Below are 19,870 nucleotides of genomic sequence, written 5' to 3'. Positions count from 1 at the left end.
TATATATATATATATATATATATATATATATATATATATATACAAAATAAATAGATAGAGTCCAGCACTGTACCCATAAATATTGTAGCAGACTGTGTGCTCGTCACTGTGGAGTATCAGCAAAACTCCAATATGTACAGTCCATGCATAGAATGTGACAGCACCACAGTACAACAATATTCTTAAAGGTGAATCATTTCTTTATTTGGGTATCAAAACCATAAAAAAAGCGACGTTTCGGACCTGCAATATCAAAACCATAAAAAAGTGACGTTTTTTAGGTCCGAAATGTCGCTTTTTATGGTTTTGATATCCAAATAAAGAAATTATTCACCTTTAAGAATATTGTTGTACTGTGGAACTTCCTCTGTGTGATATATATATATATATATATATATATCACACAGAGGAAGTTCAGCACTCACAAGCACTCAGCTAAGATTAAAAGCAAAAATTAAAGAGTTAGTTACTGCATCTGGCCAAATGGGACAAGCCCAGGTACCACGTCAAGGTCTCTCCCAAAACCAATATTTTTTAACCCCTTAATGACAACTGACATACCAGGTACGTCATGCAAAAACTAACAGTTAATGACAATAGACGTACCTGGTACGTCAGTTGTTTAACAGAGTGCTGGAAGCAATCGCAATCGCTTCCAGCAGCTCTCAGGGTATTGCAGGAGGCCTCAATATGGAGGCCTCCTGCAATACCTTTTTTACAAGCCTCCTATGCAGAGAGAGCCACTCTGTGGCCCTCTCTGCACCGGTAGTGATGGTGCCGTTCGTTGGTGGGTGGGAGCGTAGCAGGGAGGCGGGTGGGCGGCCCATCGCTACCCGGCATCCGTTTCCTGTAAGTGCAATGTGCACGCCTGGTGCCGGGAGTGTCCGGGGTGGCCTGCGTGTGCGCGCGTGTGTGTGCGCACGTGTGTGTGTGCGCGCGCGCATTAGCCACTGACGCATTAGCCACTGACACCAATGAGATCATGAGAGGGGAAAAAAAGTTAAGTTAATGAAATAAAATAAAAAAGGATCTAAAAAACTCATTTTATTTAGTACTGGCAGACTTTATGCCAGTACTTAAGATGGCGGGGACAATTGTAGGGTGGAGGAGGGAAGAGAGCTGTTTGGGAGGGATCAGGGGGTGGGAAGTGTCAGGTGGGAGGCTGATCTCTACACTAAAGCTAAAATTAACCCTGCAAGCTCCCTACAATCTACCTAATTAACTCTTTCACTGCTGGGCATAATTCACGTGTGGTGCGCTGCAGAATTTAGCGGCCTTCTAATTACCAAAAAGCAATGCCAAAGCCATATAAGTCTGCTAATTCTGAACAAAGGGGATCCCAGAGAAGCTTTTACAACAATTTGTGCCATAATTGCACAAGCTGTTTGTAAATATTTCAGTGAGAAATCTAAAATTGTGAAAAATTTAAAGTTTTTTTTTATTTGCTCGCATTTGGCGGTGAAATGGTGGCATGTTTGTAAATAATTTCAGTGGGAAACCTAAAGTTTGTGACAAAATTTGTGAAAAATTGAACATTTTTATTTTATTTGATCGCATTTGGCGGTGAAATGGTGGCATGAAATATATCAAAATGGGCCTAGATCAATACTTTGGGTTGTCTTCTAAAAAAAAATATATACATGTCAAGGGATATTCAGGTATTCCTGACAGATATCAGGGTTTCAATGTAACTAGCGCTAATTTTGAAAAAAAGTGATTTGGAAATAGCAAAGTGCTAATTGTATTTATTGCCCTATAAATTGCAAAAAAAGCAAAGAACATGTAAACATTGGCTATTTCTAAACTCAGGACAAAATTTTGAAACTATTTAGTATGGTTGTTTTTGGTGGTTATAGATGTGTAACAGATTTTGGGGGTCAAAGTTAGAAAAAGTGTGTTTTTTTCCATTTTTTCCTCATATTTTATAAAAAAAAATTATAGTAAATTATAAGATATGATGAAAATCCATTTAATGGCGAGAAAAACGGTATATAATATGTGTGGGTACAATAAATGAGTAAGAGGAAAATTACAGCTAAACACAAACACTGCAGAAATGTAAAAATAGCCCTTGTCCTTAAAGGGACACTCAAGTCCAAAAAAAACTTTCATGATTCAAATAGGGCATGTAATTTTAAACAAATTTCCAATTTACTTTTATCACCAATTTCGCTTTGTTTTCTTGGTATTCTTATTTGAAAGCTAAACTTAGGAGGTTCATATGCTAATTTCTTAGACTTTGGAGGCCGCCTCTAATCTAAATGCATTTTGATAGTTTTTCACCACTAGAGGGCATTAGTTCACATGTTTCATATAAATAACATTGAGCTCATGCACGTGAATTTACCATGGAGACAGCTCTGATTGGCTAAAATTCAAGTCTGTCAAAAGAACTGAAATAAGGGGGCAGTCTGCTGAGGCTTAGATGCAAGGTAATTACAGAGGTAAAACATGTAAAATTATAACTTTCCTGGAATGCTTGAAAGCCCTTTAATAAGCAGGGGCCACTTTCTCAAGGTGCCTGTGCGCCTATTGGCAAGCAAGGGTCACTTTCGTGTTGTGTATGGCACCTATTGGTTAGCAGGGGCCAATTTCTTAGGTTGCCTGGGTGCCTATTGGTGAGCAGGGGCTATATTCCTGTTGTTCCTGAGTGCCCAATGGTGATCAGGGGCGACTTTCCAAGGGTGTTTTGGTACCTGTGCTATTTTTGGCACTTTTGGGGGACCTGGGCACCTATTGGCTAGCAGGGGTTATCTATCTATTTATATATTTGCTTGTTTGTCTGTCTGTCTATCTATCTATAAACATTTGAGCCCTTTACAGTTGAATACCTGAAAGCAAGAAAAAATATTTGTATTCAATATTAATATTTAAAAATGTTTTATTACTCTGTATATGCTGCATATATTTTACATTCCAATGTTCTACAAACTGCTTTATGGCCTCTATTTATCAAGCTGTCAACCGCAAATACGCTGGAATTCCGCAGCGTATTTGTGGTGAGCCTGATTCGCCTGTTATCAAACCCTACAGACCGGCAAAAGTAGAATATAGTGACGTAACATACGGTGCGCCAGACTCAGTCCAACACAGATTGATGGTTACGTCACTACAGATGTTCCGAACGCAAGTTCAGCACTATCTGACTACTTTTGCTAGTTAACAAATATCTACCAGGTACGCTCGTCACTATTGCGGCCCAGCGTACCTGGTTTTCAATCCGCCGCCCTGGAGGCGGTGGATGCCATAGGAATCAATGGGAGTATGACAGCAGTGAAAGCTTATGTTCGCTGCTGCCCGATATCCCATTGATTCCTATGGGAACGTCTACACTTAACACCCTAACATGTATCCCGAGTCTAAACACCCCTAATCTGCCCCCCCCCTACACCGCAGCCACCTACATTATACTTATTAACCCCTAAACCGCCGCTCCCAGACCCCGTCACAACTCTAATAAATGTATTAACCCCTAAACTGCCGCTCACGGAGCCCACCGCCACCTACATTATACCTATTAACCCCTAATCTGCCACCCCATATACTGCCGCCACCTACATAAAGTTATTAACCCCTATCCTGCCAATCCTGGACCCCGCCGCAACTAAATAAATTGTTTAACCCCTAAACCGCCGCTCCCGGAACCCACCACCACCTATATTATTTTTATTAACCCCTAATCTGCCCCCCCCACACCGCTGCCACTATAATAACCATATTAACCCCTAAACCTAAGTCTAACCCTAACACCCCCTAACTTAAATACAATTTTAATAAATCTAAAGAAACATTACTATAATTAACTAAATAATTCATATTTAAATCTAAATACCTATAAAATAAACCCTAAGATAGATACAATATAACTAATACTTACATTGTAGCCATTTTAGGATTTATTTTTATTTTACAGGCAACTTTGTATTTATTTTAACTAGGTAGAATAGTTATTAAATAGTTATTAACTATTTAATAACTTCCTAGTTAAAATAAATACAAATTTACCTGTAAAATAAAACCTAACCTAAGTTACAATTACACCTAACACTACACTATAATTTAATTAATTCCCTAAATTAAAATAAATTAATTACAATTAAATAAAATTAACTAAAGTACAAAAAAACCCACTAAATTACAGAAAATAATATAATAATTACAAGATTTTTAAACTAATTACACCTAATCTAATCCTCCTAATAAAATAAAAAGCCCCCAAAATAATAAAAATCCCTACCCTATACTAAATTACAAATAGCCCTTAAAAGGGCCTTTTGCGGGGCATTGCCCCAAAGTAATCATCTCTATTACCTGAAAAAAAATAACAATTCCCCCCAACATTAAATCTCACCACCCACACACCCAGCCCTACTCTAAAACCCACCCAGTCCCCCCTTAATAAAACCTAACACTAACCCCTTGATGATCACCCTACCTTGAGAAGTCTTCACCCAACCAGGCCGAAGTCCTCAACGAAGCCGGGCGAAGTCTTCATCCAACCAGGCAGAAGAGGTCCTCCAGACGGTCAGAAGTCTTCAACCAGGCGGTATCTTCTATCTTCATCCATCCGACGAGGAGCGGCTCCATCTTGAAGACATCCGACACGGAGCATCCATCCAGACCGACGACTACCCGACGAATGAATATTCCTATTAATGACGTCCTCCAAGATGGTGTCCCTTGAATTCCGATTGGCTGATTCTATCAGCCAATTGGAATTAAGGTAGGAAAAATTTAATCCTATTGGCTGATGCAATCAGCTAATAGGATTGAGCTTGCATTCTATTGGCTGATTGAAACAGCCAATAGAATTCAAGCTCAATCCTATTGGCTGATTGCATCAACCAATAGAATTTTTCCTACCTTAATTCCGATTGGCTGATAGACTTCTATCAGCCAATCGGAATTCAAGGGATGCCATCTTGGATGACATAATTTAAAGGAATATTCATTCATCGTGTAGTCGTCGGTCTGGATAGATGCTCCGCGTCGGATGTCTTCAAGATGGAGCTGCTCCTCGTCGGATGGATAAAGATAGAAGATGCCGCCTGGATGAAGACTTCTGCCCGTCTGGAGGACCTCTTCTGCCCCGTTGGATGAAGACTTCGCCCGGCTTCGTTGAGGACTAAGGCCCAGTTGGGTGAAGACTTCTCAAGGTAGGGTGATCTTCAGGGGGTTAGTGTTAGGTTTTATTAAGGGGGTATTGGGTGAGTTTTAGAGTAGGGTTGGGTGTGTGGGTGGTGGGTTGTAATGTTGGGGGGGGGATTGTTTTTTTTCACAGGTAATAGAGCTGATTACTTTGGGGCAATGCCCCGCAAAAGGCCCTTTTAAGGGCTATTTATAATTTAGTATAGGTTAGGATTTTTTTTATTTTGGGGGGCTTTTTAATTTTATTAGGGGGATTAGATTAGGTGTAATTAGTTTAAAATTCTTGTAATTATTTTATTATTTTCTGTAATTTAGTGTTTGTTTTTTTGTTTTTTTATTTAATTGTAATTCATTTATTTTAATTTAGGTAATTAATTTAATTATAGTGTAGTGTTAGGTGTAATTGTAACTTAGGTTAGGTTTTATTTTACAGGTACTTTTGTATTTATTTTAACTAGGTAGTTATTAAATAGTTAATAACTATTTAATAACTATTGTACCTAGTTAAAATAAATACAAAGTTGCCTGTAAAATAAAAATAAATCCTAAGATGGCTACAATGTAACTATTAGTTATATTGCAGCTATCTTAGGGTTTATTTTACAGGTAAGTATTTATTCTTAAATAGGTATAATTTATTTCATGATAGTAATATTTATTTAGATTAATTTAAATTTTATTTAAGTTAGGTGGTGTTAGGGTTAGGGTTAGACTATAGTGGTGGCAATGTTGGGGGTGGGAGATTAGGGGTTAATAAATTTAATGTAGGTGGCGGCGGTGTAGGGGGGTCAGATTAGGGGTTAATAAATTTAATGTAGGTGGCGGCGGGGTCCGAGAACGGCGGTTTAGGGGTTAATACATATAATGTAGGCGGCGGTTTAGGGGTTAATACATAAAATGTCGGTGGTGGTGTGCTCCGGGAACGGCAGTTTAGGGGTTAAACACTTTATTAGAGTTGCGGTGGGCTCTGGGAGCGGCAGTTTAGGGGTTAATAACTTTATTTAGTTGCGGTGGGCTCTGGGAGCGGCGGTATAGGGGGTAAAACAGTATAGTATAGTGTGGGTGATTAGTGACAGGTTACCAAGAAAGCTGCAAATAAGCCGATGAGCAGCGAGATCGATGACTGTTAGTTAACAACAGTCCGTTGCTCATCGCACCGTACTTGGTGCGCGTCTTTTTGACAGCTTTCTTGATTATTTTGGCGAATGTATTCAGGTCCGCGGCAGCGATGTTAGGCGATCTTAGGCGAGCGTATTGGTGCCGTCGAATGCAAGAAAGTCGACGGCTTGATAACTAGAGGCCTATGTATTTTTAAAAGGTATATCTGTATATACCTATACATGTATATATTCATATAGATATATAGGTAGGTATAGATATATATTTCACACAAAAAAAATCAGATAAATATAAAAATATCTATCAAACAATAGAACATTTCCTTCTATGTGAAGAACATTGGAATGTAAAATGTGCATACTTTGGGGCATATGTATCAAGCTCCGAATGGAGCTTGATGCCCCGTGTTTCTGGCGAGCCTGCAGTCTCGCCAGAAACAGCAGTTATGAAGCAGTGGTCACAAAGACCGCTGCTCCATAACCTGTCCGCCTGCTCTGAGCAGGCGGACAGATGTCGCCAGAAATCAACCCGATCGAGTACGATCGGGTTGATTGACACCCCCCTGCTGGCGGCCAATTGGCCGCGAGTCAGCAGGAGGCGGCGTTGCACCAGCGGGGTCTGTCGGACCTGATCCGCACTGTCGGATCCGGTCTGACAGACCTTGATAAATATGCCCCTTTATGTCAGATATAGCACACTTGGTTAAACACAATCAAGTTAGCAAACAAGCGATAGGTGTTTTTTTCTATAGGGAATCAAATTTAACGCGGCTGCGGTATTCAAAGTCCAGTGTTTAGTGTGCATCAGGTTTTGTTCGCAACAAAAAAATACTTTCAATTTGTAATACGATATCCTAAACTATACAAGTTTATTTTTAGCTTTATTAGTGCACAAACGGAAGTGTTAAATACCACTCAACTTGTAATCTAGCGCAAAATCAGTAACCTAGGTGATCAATTTGCTTCAAATTGCCGAAACCAGCTACTTGATAAGCAGCAATTGCAGGTTGTAGAATTTGCTTTTTGGCCTCAATTTTACACAAAAGCAATAACTGTTTAAAGGAAAAATAAACTGTCTGTTTCATTGTTGTAATTAAAAAGCACTGAGCAGTGGCTTATACTTAATACAAATCACTGCAATATATATATTATGCATTGATATAGAATGGATTGTACAGTTTATTTATTTTATTTAAACTTCATTTGTGCAATGTCCATTACTTATCCAGCATGATGTCATAAAACTTCCAGCGTTGGTTTAGTATTAACACCTTCATGCCACAAGTGTTTAACATTGGAATATAATTCTGAGGTAAACTATTGCTGCAAAAATTAAATCAAGCGATCGTTGATGCAATCACATATTTTCAAGGCCAGGATTGGATCTAAGGAGACCTTGAGTTCATCCAAAGGGGGAGGCTAGTGATGTCGCGAACATAAAAATTTGGGTTCGTGAACGGCGAACGCGAACTTCCGCAAAAGTTCGCGAACCAGCGAACCGCCATAGACTTCAATGAGCAGGCGAATTTTAAAACCCACAGGGACTCTTTCTGGCCACAATAGTGATGGAAAAGTTGTTTCAAGGGGACTGGATTGTCTGGTTTTAATCCATAAAGGGCATAAATCACCTAACATTCCTAAATTGTTTGGAATAACGTGCTTTAAAACATCAGGTATGATGTTGTATCAATCAGGTAGTGTAAGGGTTACGCCCGCTTCACAGTGACAGACCAAACTCCTGCAGCGGGTACTACATCATCATCATCACACCGTACGTCCATGTGTGTAATGCTGCCTGACTGAGACATATCCCTGTTATCTACATCCTCTGGCAATAATGGTTGCGCATCACTCATTTCTTCAAACTGATGTGTAAATAACTCCTCTGACAGATCAAGTGAAGCGGCTGTGGTGCTAGTGTTGGTGGTGGCGGCAGGCGGGCGAGTGGTAACTTGAGAGGTGCCCAAAGCTAAGCTGGAGGAGGATGGTGCGTCAAGGTTCAGAGCGGAAGCTGTATTGGGTGTCCTGTGTTAGCCAGTCAACTATGTCCTCAGAACTTTTCGAGTTCAGGGTACGTGGCCTCTGAACACTGGCATTATTCCAGGGCTAAAGGGAATCACAGCACCACGACCACGACGGCCCCTGCGGGGTGGCCTGCCTCTGCCTGTCATTTTTTTTCGATTAGTGGTACTATGCGTGCAAGCTACTGTGACAACAGATATGAGTGGCACTGTGCACTGGCAGAAGTTGGCAGAGTAGACGCTGTAGGCCTGACACACACGCTTGCAGACAACTAACTGCTATTCAATCTATTACAGTCAAAATTGTAATTTTTTTTTTAATGTACACTACTGTTACACCAGATATGAGTTGCACTGGTGTGACACTGTGCCCTGGCAGGCCCTGAAAAATCTGTTACACATCTACAACCACCAAAAAACAACCATGCTAAGTAGTTTCTAAATTTTGTCCTGAGTTTAGAAATACCCAATGTTAACATGTTCTTTGCTTTTTTTGCAAGTTATAGGGAAATAAATACAAGAAGCACTTTGCTATTTCAAAACCACTTTTTTTCAAAATGAGCGCTAGTTACATTGGAACCCTGATATCTGTCAGGAATACCTGAATATCCCTTGACATGTATATATTTTTTTTTAGAAGACATCCCAAAGTATTGATCTAGGCCCATTTTGGTATATTTCATGCCACCATTTCACCGCCAAATGCGATCAAATAAAAAAAAATTGTTCACTTTTTCACAAACATTAGGTTTCTCACAGAAATTATTTACAAACAACTTATGCAATTATGGCATAAATGGTTGTAAATGCTTCTCTGGGATCCCCTTTGTTCAGAAATAGCAAACATATATGACTTTGGCGTTGCTTTCTGGTAATTAGAAGGCCGCTAAATGCTGCTTTGCATCACACGTGTATTATGGCTAGCAGTGAAGGGGTTAATTAGGTAGTTTGTTGGGAGCTTGCAGGGTTAATTTTAGCTGTAGTGTAGAGATCAGCCTCCCACCTGACACATCAGACCCCCTGATCCCTCCCAAACAGCTTCCTTCCCTCCCCTACCCCACAATTGTCCCCGCCATCTTAAGTACTGGCAGAAAGTCTGCCAGTACTAAAATAAAAGTTTTTTTTTAAAAAAAAATTATTTTTTAGCATATTTACATATGCTGTGGTGTAGCATCCCCCCTTAGCCCCCAACCTCCCTGATCCCCCCCAAAACAGCTCTCTAACCCTCCCCATCTGCCTTATTGGCGGCCATCTTGGGTACTGGCAGCTGTCTGCCAGTACCCAGTTTGCAAAAAAAAGTAGTTTTTTTCTGTTTTTATTTTTTATTTTTCTGTAGTGTAGCTTCCCCCCCCCCACAGAACAACCCCCACCACCTGCCTGATCTTTTTTTTTTTTAATTTTTATTCCTTTTTTTTAAATTTTACACCAACTTTTTCTGTAGTGTGTAGCGGTTCCCACCCGCTCCCTCCCCGTGCACGCGCGCGCGTCCCCTGGAATCCCCGCCCACGATCCCGCCCCCCTCCACTGACTGCTATTATTTCACATTCAAATTTCTAAAAAAAAATTTAACCCCTTAAGGACCAAGGCCATTTTTCAATTTCTTTCCATTAAGGACCAGGGCTATTTTTACATTTCTGTTGTGTTTGTGTTTAGCTGTAATTTTCCTCTTACTCATTTACTGTACCCACACATATTATATACCGTTTTTCTCGCCACTAAATGGACTTTCTAAAGATACCATTATTTTCATCATATCTTATAATTTATTATTAAAAATATTATAAAATATGAGGAAAAAATTGAAAAAAACACACTTTTTCTAACTTTGACCCCCAAAATCTGTTACACATCTACAACCACCAAAAAACAACAATGCTAAATAGTTTCTAAATTTTGTCCTGAGTTTAGAAATACCCAATGTTAACATGTTCTTTGCTTTTTTTGCAAGTTATAGGGAAATAAATACAAGAAGCACTTTGCTATTTCAAAACCACTTTTTTTCAAAATGAGCGCTAGTTACATTGGAACCCTGATATCTGTCAGGAATACCTGAATATCCCTTGACATGTATATATTTTTTTTAGAAGACATCCCATATATATTTCATGCCACCATTTCACCGCCAAATGCGATCAAATAAAAAGAAATTGTTCACTTTTTCACAAACTTTAGGTTTCTCACAGAAATTATTTACAAACAACTTATGCAATTATGGCATAAATGGTTGTAAATGCTTCTCTGGGATCCCCTTTGTTCAGAAATAGCAGACTTATATGGCTTTGGCGTTGCTTTTTGGTAATTAGAAGGCTGCTAAATGCCATTGCGCACCACACGTGTTTTATGCCCAGCAGTGAAAGGGTTAATTAGGGAGCATGTAGGGAGCTTGTAGAGTTAATTTTAGCTTAAGTGTAGTGTAGTAGACAACCCAAAGTATTGATCTAGGCCAATTTTGGTATATTTCATGCCACCATTTCACCGCCAAATGCGATCAAATTAAAAAAAAAAACGTTACATTTTTCACAATTTTAGGTTTCTCACCGAAATCATTTACAGCTTGTGCAATTATGGCACAAATGGTTGTAAATGCTTCTCTGGGATCCCCTTTGTTCAGAAATAGCAGACATATATGACTTTGGCGTTGCTTTCTGGTAATTAGAAGGCCGCTAAATGCTGCTGCGCATCACACGTGTATTATGGCTAGCAGTGAAGGGGTTAATTAGGTAGTTTGTAGGGAGCTTGCAGGGTTAATTTTAGCTTTAGTGTAGAGATCAGCCTCCCACCTGACACATCAGACCACCTGATCCCTCCCAAAAAGCTCCCTTCCCTCCCCCACCCCACAATTGTCCCCGTCATCGTAAGTACTTGCAGAAAGTCTGCCAGTGCTAAAATAATGGGTTACTGTCTGCCAATACCCAGTTTGCAAAAAAAAGTAGTTTTTTCTGTTTTCATTTTTTTTTTCTGTAGTGTAGCTTCCCCCCCCCCCACAGACCAACCCCCACCACCTGCCTGATCTTTTTTTTTTTAATTTTTATTCCTTTTTTTTTTTTAATTTTACACCAACTTTTTCTGTAGTGTAGCGGTTCCCATCCGCTCCCTCCCCATGCACGCGCCCGCCCCCGCCCTCCCGTGCACGAGCGCGCGTCCGTGCGCGCCCCCGGACATCCCCGCCCACGATCCCGCCCCCTTCCACTTACTGCTATTATTTTACAGTCAAATTTCTAGGGTTTTTTTTAACCCCTTCAGGACCAAGGCCATTTTTCAATTTCTTTCCCTTAAAGGGCCACTAAACCCAAAATCTTTATTTCATTATTCAGATAGAGAATAGAAATTTAAACAACATTACAATTTACTTCCATTATTTATTTTGCTTCATTTTTTAAATATCCTTATTTGAAGAAAAAGCAATGCACATGGTGAGCCAATATCATGATGCTTCTATGTGCAGCAACCAATCAGCAGCTAGTGAGCATTAGTGATGTCCCGAACTGTTCGCCCGCGAACGGTTCCCAGCGAACATAGCTTGTTCGCGTTCGCTGCTGCGGGCGAACACATGGTGATGTTCAATCCGCCCCCTATGTGTCATCATTGAGGAAACTTTGACCCTGTATGTCACAGCCGTCTGACACATTAGAGCCAATCAACATCAGACACTCCCTCACAGACCCTCCCAGCTACTCGGAAGCCGCCATTTTAGACTCATAATGACCTTGCTTTCTTAGTGAGAGGACGTGTTGTGTTTGTGCTCCTGACATTATAGGGAAATACATAGCTAGGCTAGTGTATTTAGTGTCCACTACAGTCCAGAAGGACTCCACTCATCTCTGCTGCAAGGACAGCACCCCAAAAAGCCCTTTTTAGGGCTATATTTTGTGCCGTTTTTTTTTTTCGTATTTTTATTAGCATTTGCCTGGCTTTCAGCCTGTGTGTTTAAGGCTCACAGCATATGCTGTGATTACTGCCACCACTGATATCTCCCTAACAACATTAGTTTAAATTTAACTAACCAAAAATTTTAATTATTTTGCTAGTGTAATTTTTTTTCATTTTCTATCAGGCCTGTGTCACACAGCATATACTCTGGTTCACTGCTCTGTGCCAGCCACCAGTGTTAATATCCGTTTATAACATTATTTTAAATTTAAAAAAAAAAATAATAATAATTTTGCTAGTGTAATCTAATTACATTTTCTATCAGGCTTGTGCCTGTCAGGCTCACTCAGCATTAATATACCTCAATTTTTTTCAGTCTTTTGGTTAATTGGTCTGTGCCATGCAGCCACCACTCATATCTTCTTCACCTTAATTTAAATATAAAAAAAAAAAGTTTAAATTTTTTTGATAGTGTAATCTAATATCATTTTCTATCAGGCCTGTGTGTTTTGCTGACATACAGAGCCTACTGTGTTTACTTGCTGCCCTCCTTAGTCTATGAGCCACGACTCATATGTGTTTAACCTTTTTTTAATTTCCCCCCCAAAAAAATAATTTAAATCATTTTTTTAGTGTAATCTAATAGTATTTTCTATCAGGCGTGTGTGTCTGACTTACAGAGCCTACTGTTTTTAATAGCTGCCCTTCCAAGTCTATCAGCCACGACTCATATGTATGTGCTTAACCTTTTTCTTTAAATTCCCAAAAAAAAGTCTTTAAATCATTATGCTAGTGTAATCTAATTTTATTTTCTATCAGGCCTGTGTCTAACTGTCTATCTGACTTACACAGCATACTGTTGTTAATTGCTGCCCTACGTAGCAGCAAGCCAGTGCGACCACTCATATGTGCATTGCACTTCTTAACATAATTTTAATATTAAAATCTAAAATTTTAAAATATTTTGCTAGTGTAATCTAACTTAATTTTCTATCAGGCCTGTGTTTTTGTCACTTACACAGCATACTGTGTTAAATTGCTGCCCTACCTACCATCCACGACTCATATCTGCCAGCCTGTGTGCCAGGCCCAACTAGCCAATTAGTGGCACCAATCATAATTCTTGTAACAGTATCAAAAAAATTAAAAATCATAATTTTTTGGACTGCAAATATTCAGTCTACTAGTGCCATTGAATTGCAGTTTCCTCCTGCCTGGCAGCCTGTGTGCCAGGCACAAACTAGCAAATTAGTGCCACCAATCCTAGTTGTTGTAAAAGTATTGTTAATCTTTAAAATTCCAAATTGATCGCTTGTGATTCATCAGTTTGCTCGTGCCATTGAATTGCACTTTCCTCCTGCCTGCCAGCGTGTTTTCCAGGCCCAACTAGCCAATTAGTGGAACCAATCATAATTCTTGTAACAGTATATAAAAAAATAAAAATCATAATTTTTTGGACTGCAAATATTCAGTCTCCTAGTGTCATTGAATTGCATTTTCCTCCTGCCTGCCAGCCTGTGTGCCAGGCCGACTTTCAAAATATTTACACCAATCATATTTGTTGTCACAGTATTCTTAATAATTAAAAATTAAAATTTTTGGTAATAGTTGTTCTGAATCCTCAGTTTGCTCATGCCATTTAATTGCACTTTCCTCCTGCCTTGCAGCCTGTGTGCCAGGCCCACCGAGCCAATTATTCCCAGCAATCATATTTCTTTTAACAGTATTGCAAAAATTGTCAATCATCACTGTTTTGACTGTCAGTATTCAGTCTCCTAGTGTCCTTGAATTGCATTTACCTCCTGCCTGCCAGCCTGTGTGCCAGGCCGTCTTGCCAACTATTTACACCAATCATATTTGTTGTCACAGTATTCTTAATAATTAAAAATTAAAATATTTGGTAATAGTTGTTCTGAATCCTCAGTTTGCTCGTGCCATTGAATTGCACTTCCCTCCTGCCTTGCAGCCTGTGTGCCAGGCCCACCTAGCCAATTATTCCCAGCAATCATATTTCTTTTAACAGTATTGCAAAAATTGTCAATCATCACTTTTTTGACTGTCAGTATTCAGTCTCCTAGTGTCCTTGAATTGCATTTACCTCCTGCCTGCCAGCCTGTGTGCCAGGCCGTCTTGCCAACTATTCACACCAATCATAATTGTTGTCACAGTATTGTTACTAATTAAAATTAAAAAAAATGTGATTGTTGATCTTAATCCTCAGTTTGCTTGTGCCATTGAATTGCACTTTTCTCCTGCCGGCCAGCCTGTGTGCCAGGCCTACTTTCAAAATATTTACACCAATCATATTTGTTGTCACAGTATTCTTAATAATTAAAAATTAAATTTTTTGGTAATAGTTGTTCTGAATCCTCAGTTTGCTCGTGCCATTGAATTGCACTTTCCTCCTGCATTGCAGCCTGTGTGCCAGGCCTACCTAGCCAATTATTCCCAGCAATCATATTTCTTTTAACAGTATTGCAAAAATTGTCAATCCTCACTGTTTTGACTGTCAGTATTCAGTCTCCTAGTGTCCTTGAATTGCATATACCTCCTGCCTGCCAGCCTGTGTGCCAGGCCGTCTTGCCAACTATTTACACCAATCATAATTGTTGTCACAGTATTGTTACTAATTAAAATGAAAAGTTTTTCGATTCTTGTTCTTAATCCTCAGTTTGCTCGTGCCATTGAATTGCACTTTTCTCCTGCCTGCCAGCCTGTGTGCCAGGCCTACTTTCAAAATATTTACACCAATCATATTTGTTGTCACAGTATTCTTAATAATTAAAAATTAAAATTTTTGGTAATAGTTGTTCTGAATCCTCAGTTTGCTCGTGCCATTTAATTGCACTTTCCTCCTGCCTTGCAGCCTGTGTGCCAGGCCCACCGAGCCAATTATTCCCAGCAATCATATTTCTTTTAACAGTATTGCAAAAATTGTCAATCATCACTGTTTTGACTGTCAGTATTCAGTCTCCTAGTGTCCTTGAATTGCATTTACCTCCTGCCTGCCAGCCTGTGTGCCATGCGGTCTTGCCAACTATTTACACCAATCATATTTGTTGTCACAGTATTCTTAATAATTAAAACTTAAAATATTTGGTAATAGTTGTTCTGAATCCTCAGTTTGCTCGTGCCATTGAATTGCACTTCCCTCCTGCCTTGCAGCCTGTGTGCCAGGCCCACCTAGCCAATTATTCCCAGCAATCATATTTCTTTTAACAGTATTGCAAAAATTGTCAATCATCACTTTTTTGACTGTCAGTATTCAGTCTCCTAGTGTCCTTGAATTGCATTTAACTCCTGCCTGCCAGCCTGTGTGCCAGGCCGTCTTGCCAACTATTCACACCAATCATAATTGTTGTCACAGTATTGTTACTAATTAAAATTAAAACAAATTTGATTGTTGATCTTAATCCTCAGTTTGCTCATGCCATTGAATTGCACTTTTCTCCTGCCGGCCAGCCTGTGTGCCAGGCCTACTTTCAAAATATTTACACCAATCATATTTGTTGTCACAGTATTCTTAATAATTAAAAATTAAATTTTTTGGTAATAGTTGTTCTGAATCCTCAGTTTGCTCGTGCCATTGAATTGCACTTTCCTCCTGCATTGCAGCCTGTGTGCCAGGCCTACCTAGCCAATTATTCCCAGCAATCATATTTCTTTTAACAGTATTGCAAAAATTGTCAATCATCACTGTTTTGACTGTCAGTATTCAGTCTCCTAGTGTCCTTGAATTGCATATACCTCCTGCCTGCCAGCCTGTGTGCCAGGCCGTCTTGCCAACTATTTACACCAATCATAATTGTTGTCACAGTATTGTTACTAATTAAAATGAAAAGTTTTTCGATTCTTGTTCTTAATCCTCAGTTTGCTCGTGCCATTGAATTGCACTTTTCTCCTGCCTGCCAGCCTGTGTGCCAGGCCTACTTTCAAAATATTTACACCAATCATATTTGTTGTCACAGTATTCTTAATAATTAAAAATTAAAAATTTTGGTAATAGTTGTTCTGAATCCTCAGTTTGCTCGTGCCATTTAATTGCACTTTCCTCCTGCCTTGCAGCCTGTGTGCCAGGCCCACCGAGCCAATTATTCCCAGCAATCATATTTCTTTTAACAGTATTACAAAAATTGTCAATCATCACTGTTTTGACTGTCAGTATTCAGTCTCCTAGTGTCCTTGAATTGCATTTACCTCCTGCCTGCCAGCCTGTGTGCCAGGCCGTCTTGCCAACTATTTACACCAATCATAATTGTTGTCACAGTATTGTTACTAATTAAAATGAAAAGTTTTTCGATTCTTGTTCTTAATCCTCAGTTTGCTCGTGCCATTGAATTGCACTTTTCTCCTGCCTGCCAGCCTGTGTGCCAGGCCTACTTTCAAAATATTTACACCAATCATATTTGTTGTCACAGTATTCTTAATAATTAAAAATTAAAATTTTTGGTAATAGTTGTTCTGAATCCTCAGTTTGCTCGTGCCATTTAATTGTACTTTCCTCCTGCTTTGCAGCCTGTGTGCCAGGCCCACCGAGCCAATTATTCCCAGCAATCATATTTCTTTTAACAGTATTGCAAAAATTGTCAATCATCACTGTTTTGACTGTCAGTATTCAGTCTCCTAGTGTCCTTGAATTGCATTTACCTCCTGCCTGCCAGCCTGTGTGCCAGGCCGTCTTGCCAACTATTTACACCAATCATATTTGTTGTCACAGTATTCTTAATAATTAAAACTTAAAATATTTGGTAATAGTTGTTCTGAATCCTCAGTTTGCTCGTGCCATTGAATTGCACTTCCCTCCTGCCTTGCAGCCTGTGTGCCAGGCCCACCTAGCCAATTATTCCCAGCAATCATATTTCTTTTAACAGTATTGCAAAAATTGTCAATCATCACTTTTTTGACTGTCAGTATTCAGTCTCCTAGTGTCCTTGAATTGCATTTACCTCCTGCCTGCCAGCCTGTGTGCCAGGCCGTCTTGCCAACTATTCACACCAATCATAATTGTTGTCACAGTATTGTTACTAATTAAAATTAAAAAAAATTTGATTGTTGATCTTAATCCTCAGTTTGCTCGTGCCATTGAATTGCACTTTTCTCCTGCTGGCCAGCCTGTGTGCCAGGCCTACTTTCAAAATATTTACACCAATCATATTTGTTGTCACAGTATTCTTAATAATTAAAAATTAAATTTTTTGGTAATAGTTGTTCTGAATCCTCAGTTTGCTCGTGCCATTGAATTCCACTTTCCTCCTGCATTGCAGCCTGTGTGCCAGGCCTACCTAGCCAATTATTCCCAGCAATCATATTTCTTTTACCAGTATTGCAAAAATTGTCAATCATCACTGTTTTGACTGTCAGTATTCAGTCTCCTAGTGTCCTTGAATTGCATATACCTCCTGCCTGCCAGCCTGTGTGCCAGGCCGTCTTGCCAACTATTTACACCAATCATAATTGTTGTCACAGTATTGTTACTAATTAAAATGAAAAGTTTTTCGATTCTTGTTCTTAATCCTCAGTTTGCTCATGCCATTGAATTGCACTTTTCTCCTGCCTGCCAGCCTGTGTGCCAGGCCTACTTTCAAAATATTTACACCAATCATATTTGTTGTCACATTATTCTTAATAATTAAAAATTAAAATTTTTGGTAATAGTTGTTCTGAATCCTCAGTTTGTTAGTGCCATTGAATTGCACTTTCCTCCTGCCTTGCAGCCTTTGTGCCAGGCCCACCTAGCCAATTATTCCCAGCAATCATATTTCTTTTAACAGTATTGCAAAAATTGTCAATCATTACTGTTTTGACTGTCAGTATTCAGTTTCCTAGTGTCCTTGAATTGCATTTACCTCCTGCCTGCCAGCCTTTTGTGCCAGGCCGTCTTGCCAACTATTTACACCAATCATAATTGTTGTCACAGTATTGTTACTAATTAAAATTAAAAGTTTTTTGATTCTTGTTCTAAATCCTCAGTTTGCTCGTGCCATTGAATTGCACTTTTTTCCTGCCTGCCAGCCTGTGTGCCAGGCCTACTTTCAAAATATTTACACCAATCATATTTGTTGTCACAGTATTTTTAATAATTAAAAATTAAAATTTTTGTTAATAGTTGTTCTGAATCCTCAGTTTGCTTGTGCCATTGAATTGCACTTTCCTCCTGCCTTGCAGCCTGTGTGCCAGGCCCACCTAGCCAATTATTCCCAGCAATCATATTTCTTTTAACAGTATTGCAAAAATTGTCAATCATCACTGTTTTGACTGTCAGTGTTCAGTCTCCTAGTGTCCTTGAATTGCATTTACCTCCTGCCTGCCAGCCTTTTGTGCCAGGCCGTCTTGCCAACTATTCACACCAATCATAATTGTTGTCACAGTATTGTTACTAATTAAAATTTAAAAAAATTTGATTGTTGATCTTAATCCTCAGTTTGCTCGTGCCATTGAATTGCACTTTTCTCCTGCCGGCCAGCCTGTGTGCCAGGCCTACTTTCAAAATATTTACACCAATCATATTTGTTGTCACAGTATTCTTAATAATTAAAAATTAAATTTTTTGGTAATAGTTGTTCTGAATCCTCAGTTTGCTCGTGCCATTGAATTGCACTTTCCTCCTGCATTGCAGCCTGTGTGCCAGGCCTACCTAGCCAATTATTCCCAGCAATCATATTTCTTTTAACAGTATTGCAAAAATTGTCAATCATCACTGTTTTGACTGTCAGTATTCAGTCTCCTAGTGTCCTTGAATTGCATATACCTCCTGCCTGCCAGCCTGTGTGCCAGGCCGTCTTGCCAACTATTTACACCAATCATAATTGTTGTCACAGTATTGTTACTAATTAAAATGAAAAGTTTTTCGATTCTTGTTCTTAATCCTCAGTTTGCTCGTGCCATTGAATTGCACTTTTCTCCTGCCTGCGAGCCTGTGTGCCAGGCCTACTTTCAAAATATTTACACCAATCATATTTGTTGTCACAGTATTCTTAATAATTAAAAATTAAAATTTTTGGTAATAGTTGTTCTGAATCCTCAGTTTGCTCGTGCCATTTAATTGCACTTTCCTCCTGCCTTGCAGCCTGTGTGCCAGGCCCACCGAGCCAATTATTCCCAGCAATCATATTTCTTTTAACAGTATTGCAAAAATTGTCAATCATCACTGTTTTGACTGTCAGTATTCAGTCTCCTAGTGTCCTTGAATTGCATTTACCTCCTGCCTGCCAGCCTGTGTGCCAGGCCGTCTTGCCAACTATTTACACCAATCATAATTGTTGTCACAGTATTGTTACTAATTAAAATGAAAAGTTTTTCGATTCTTGTTCTTAATCCTCAGTTTGCTCGTGCCATTGAATTGCACTTTTCTCCTGCCTGCCAGCCTGTGTGCCAGGCCTACTTTCAAAATATTTACACCAATCATATTTGTTGTCACAGTATTCTTAATAATTAAAAATTAAAATTTTTGGTAATAGTTGTTCTGAATCCTCAGTTTGCTCGTGCCATTTAATTGCACTTTCCTCCTGCCTTGCAGCCTGTGTGCCAGGCCCACCGAGCCAATTATTCCCAGCAATCATATTTCTTTTAACAGTATTGCAAAAATTGTCAATCATCACTGTTTTGACTGTCAGTATTCAGTCTCCTAGTGTCCTTGAATTGCATTTACCTCCTGCCTGCCAGCCTTTTGTGCCAGGCTGTCTTGCAAACTATTTACACCAATCATAATTGTTG

Source organism: Bombina bombina, chromosome 6 (genome assembly GCF_027579735.1).
Source record: "Bombina bombina isolate aBomBom1 chromosome 6, aBomBom1.pri, whole genome shotgun sequence".
In the NCBI taxonomy this organism is placed as follows: Eukaryota; Metazoa; Chordata; class Amphibia; order Anura; family Bombinatoridae; genus Bombina; species Bombina bombina.
This window is presented reverse-complemented; position numbering follows the sequence as displayed.